This window comes from Cupressus sempervirens, chromosome 1 (genome assembly GCF_028749045.1).
Source record: "Cupressus sempervirens isolate cs-2001-9-10 chromosome 1, ASM2874904v1, whole genome shotgun sequence".
NCBI classification, from domain to species: domain Eukaryota; kingdom Viridiplantae; phylum Streptophyta; class Pinopsida; order Cupressales; family Cupressaceae; genus Cupressus; species Cupressus sempervirens.
The window spans coordinates 327,370,992-327,376,113 of record NC_143118.1 but is presented as its reverse complement, the minus strand read 5'-3'; positions in this window follow the sequence as shown (position 1 = coordinate 327,376,113).

The following is a 5,122-nucleotide window of genomic DNA, read 5'->3' as shown; positions in this document are numbered from 1 at the left end:
ACCAAATATTGAAGACGTGCGTGCTTTTTTCTAGAGAAAATGGTGTTTAAAGGGTCAAGTGGACATCTCTACTATGGCCAAGGGCTATCTATCTTTTTGTTTCTCTTGTGATGAGGATAAGAGAGATATCCTGTGTTGCAGCCCTTGGGTTATGGGGAAGCATACCATGTTGTTACATAAATGGGCTCCAAATCTTTACTCTTTGGATGATTCAGTTATTCAAGCCCCTATGTGGGTTAAGCTTTAGGGTCTCCCTCTTGAGTTTTGAGTGGAAGATATTTTCAAGGGCATTACTAATACTTTCGGAGAACTCCTCTCTTTAGATCCGGTGACGGTTTCAAGGAGGAGACTGAACTATGCATAGTTTTGTGTTGGGGTTTCCCATGGGGTGGATCTTCCGGAATCCATTGCACTGAAATCAAAACTAGGTTTTTGGGACCAAAGGATAGAGTATGAATCAATCCCTTTTGCTTGCTTCCATTGCAAGAAAGTGGGCCATTGGGCAAAGCAATGCCCTTCTCTAAAAGGAAAAGCTAAAAATACTGCAAAGAAGAGTAAGAAAATTTGGGTTAAGAAAGACCTATCTAAAGATATGGTGGCTGTAGCTAAGGGGCCTGATCCTCCAAAGGACCAAATCCAAAAGGATAGTTTCTCTGTGATAGGAATGGAAGGTGCCCCCCACTTTGATCTTTCAGCACAGAAAGATGTTTCTAAGGAGGTTGGGAAGATTATAGACCTGACAAAGACTGTTGGGGAGAATACTGGTCTAGTTTTCCCCTCGAAGGAGCTTAATAAGGACTCACCATTGATGGTGATTGAGGGGACTTCCCCTTCTCAGGTTCCGTTGGTTATCCCTGAGATTATTTGTTTGAAGAGGAATCAAGAAGCTTTAGATAGTCTTTCTATGGAGAATCAGATTTATGTTTCTTTTGCTCAGGTTCCTATGCTGAAGAATAATTCCTTTGTTAGTGCAGTCATTGAGGATATTCTCACTATCTCCCATGTTGAGGAAGTAGTTTTGGAAAAGGATAATTCTGAGGCCAACTGGACAACATTTGAAATTTTTTCTAAGGGTAGGAAGAAAAATAATAAAAAAGAAGATGAGGATACTGCCCCAGTGAAAAGCAATAAGAAGGGTTCGAAAGTTTATTCGAAACCTATTAAGGGTAAGTCTAGTCAGTCTAAGAAAGGTGGAGCCATTGTCAAGAATGGTGATGTTGGGTCTTCTCCTTCTCCTATTGGTAGACATTCGAATCAAATTATAAGAACAATGGAGGCTATTAAGAACATTGTAGATGGTAGTCAGAGAACTATCCTTGACTCCAAACATTTTGTTAAATTATGAAGATCATTTAATGGAATATAAGAGGGTTAAATAATCCTCACAAACAGGATGTTTTAAGAAACATGTTTAGGGATAATTGACTTGACATTTTTTTTATCCAAGAAAACTAAGATGCTAAAGGAGAAGGTGTAAGGTCTTTCTATTTTAAGGGGGGAAAGATTGTTGGTAGTGATTCTAATGGAGCTTCTGGAGGCTTGGCTGTATTTTGGATTAATAAATGGATTCAGGGGGATCTCATCTATCATAGTAGAAATATGATGAATGTGTATTTTGTTAATACAAAAGGCAACTTTAGTTGGGTTCTAACTAATGTTTACGCCCCCAATACCAAATGGGGAAGGAAGGCTTTGTGGGAAGAAATTTCTTATCAAAGAAAGTTTTTTGCTAAGGATAAGTGGTTGGTGATTGGAGATTTTAATACCCCCTTAAAGGATTCTGAAAAATGGGGAGGTAATAAGACCAATCTGGATAATAGATTAGATCTTATGCATTTTATTGACTCTCATATGTTTCATGACATTGAGTTACATGGGATTGAGTACACCTGGATAAATAGGAGAATAGGTAAGGATCTTATTCAGGTCAGATTGGATCAGGCTCTTATTAGCAATGAGTGGATTTTGAATTATAAATGTTCCCTCAGTGCCTAGGTTAGGGTTGGGTTAGATCGCTATCTTAGTTTCGTCTTTGCTGACCAATGCTTCTTCAAGAAGAATTTCCCCTTCAAATTTGAAAAAATGTGGACCCTACATCCTAATTTGGAGAGTCTCATTCAGGAGTGGTGGAACATTAATGTTGAGGGTACTTCTTTGTTTAGAGTGGCAACTAAATTGAAAAATGTTAAGAAAAACATCAAAATCTGGAATAAAATCGCCTTTGGTAACATTGTTGAGAACAAAAACAAGATTGTGGAGGAACTCAAAGACATTCAAGACAAGATTCAAGCTGATGGTTATGAGCTGGTGTCTAGGGAAGAGGAGAGTGATAATTTGGTTGAACTTCATGATATTATTACTAAGGAGGAAATGTTCTGGAGACAATGATCCCGAAAGGTTTTTCTTAAAGAAGGTGACAGGAATACCAAGTTCTTTCATATGACTACCCTCAAGCATAGGATGGCTAATAGAATTTCCAAAATTAAGAAAGATGATGGAATAACTGATAATGAAGATGTTATTAAAAGGGAGGCCATGTTGTTCTTTTCCAGCTTGGTGCAATGTGACCCTGTCCTCAATGCTGAGAATCAGAATTTGTTCCTGGACTGTATTCCTTCGTGCATCTTTGAAGCCCAGAATTCTTTTCTTTTGTCCATACCTTCTATGGAAGAGATTTCTAAAGTTGTTTTCTCTTTTGAAGGCGATAAGGCCCTAGGTCTTGATGGGTTTCCTCTCCTATTTTTTCATAAATTTTGGCATATTATTGGTCCTGATGTTTGTAATGGGGTTAAGGAATTTTTTGGCTCAAGAAACCTCCTTAGAGAGCTTAATGGTACTTTTATTGCTCTTATTCCTAAGAAGCTGGGTGCTGATTGCATGGATCAGTTTAGGCCTATCAGTTTATGTAATTCTTTTTATAAGATCATCTCCAAAGTTTTGACTCTTAGAATTCTCTCTATTCTTCCAATTATTATTTCTAGACAGCAAAATGGTTTTGTTCTGGGTAGACAGATTTTGGATTCTATTATATCTGTTCATGAAAACATTCATTCTCTTGTGGTTTCTAAGAAGGAAGGGTTTCTTCTTAAGCTTGACCTTTCTAAAGCATATGATAGAGTTGACTGAAACTTCCTTCTAAGGGGGTTGGAAGCTTTTGGCTTTAATAAGAGATTCAAGGATCTTATTTTTATGTTAATTTCTTCCGCTTCCTTCTCTGTGCTTGTTAATGGCTCCCCTTCCCCCTTTTTTAAGGCTTCCTTCTCTATTCTTGGGAAGATATGTTAATAATATGGTTGTCAAAGGAGACTTTGTGGGTCTTAGTCTATCTTCCTCACCTCTAGTTTGCTCGCATCAACAATTTGTGGATGATTCTATTGTCATGGGGGAGGCCTTAGTGCGTAATGCAAGGAATATTAAGAGGGCTTTGACTGACTATGGAGATGCTACTAGCCAGATCATTAATTGGAACAAAAGTGTGATTTACTTTATCAATGTTAGTGAAGCTAGACAATTAAAGATTAAAAGGATTATTGGGTGTGAGAGTGGTTCTTTGCTAGGCACTTATCTGGGGTTACCTATGGGTTTATCCCCTCCTAATAGCTTTTGGAATTCTTTGATTGATAAGATTCATGTCAAACTTGTTGGCTGGAAGGGTTCTCTCCTCAGTCAGGCTGGGAAGGTGATTGTTTTGAAATCTATTCTTCAAAGTGCTCCACTTTATGCCTTGATTGTCTTTAAGATTCCAAGAAAGTTTGCTCTTGCTATTGAGAAAATGCAAAAGACCTTCTTGTGGACTGGTATGGAGTCTAAAAAGAGACTCCCTCTAGGTGGGCTTGGGCTACAAAGGATTTCTACTATGAACGAACTTTTATTGGCTAAACTTCTTTAGAGATGGCATAAGGAAGAGGGGGAATGGAGGAACATTTGGGCGGATAAATACAATTCGAATAACTTTGATTTTCAGCATTTCCTTTTCTCTGATGTTGATCAAGGGGGATCTCAGATATGGAAGAATGCTAAAAAATTTAAACATATATTAAGGAAAGGAGTTAAATGGAAGGTTGGTAACAGATTGAAAGTCCTTTTTTGGGAAGACATTTGGATTTTGGATCACCCCCTTTGTGATGACCCTAGATGGAATGGGTTTATGATGCAGTGCAAGAATTAGTTTGGTACTTTGGTTAGTGATTACTAGAATAATGATATGTGGGTCAATCTTCTTAGGGTGGACTTGAATCTAGTGGAGCTTGCTAAATGCCTGAATGCTTGTTGTTTGAATCATGAAGAGGATGTTCTGATTTGGAAAGATGATCCTAGTGGAGAACACTCCATTTCATCTACCTACACAAATTCTTTTGAGGATCATGATGTACCTTGTTGGGCTATGGCTTGGGTGAAAGGTATGACTCCTAAAGTTGATATTTTTTTTTGGATTCTTTTGCAAAACAAAATTTTAACTCTTGAAAATCTTAAGAAGAGGTGGTTTTCCATTGTCAATCGATGTGTCCTCTACAAAAATGATGGGGAGTCGATGGACCATATTATGCTCCATTTCTCCTTTACTAAGCAGGTGTGGGATTTTATTTGGAGTTTGATGAACATGGACTGGGTATCCCATGCTACTATCCAACTATCCTTTTCTTCTTGGAGAGCTCCTTCCAAGAATACTTTAATCATCAAATTGTGGGAACTTGTTCTTCCTTATCTTTGCTGGGGTATATGGAAGGAATGTAATGACAAAATCTTTAGAGGGGTGGAATCCGATCCTACTTAAGTTTTCCATAAAATCAAGGTCCTTTTGCATGAAAATATAAAAAATTGTGGTAAGGGACATCAACCTTTTAATGAATGGGATGTTGGGGTGATGAATAACTGGAATATCATGAATATGATTTTGAATACCAAAGATCCCAACCCTAGGGGAAATGCTAGATGGGACTACCCTCCGACTAATTGGTTCAAAATTAACTTTGATGGGGCCTCGAAAGGGAACTCGGGCATTGCTGGTTGTGGAGTGATGATTAGAAATTCTAATGTGGACTTTGTTGGTGGTATGGAAATACCCTTGGGTCGTCAAACCAATCATGTTGCTAAAGCCTCTACTACACTTTATGGTCTTATT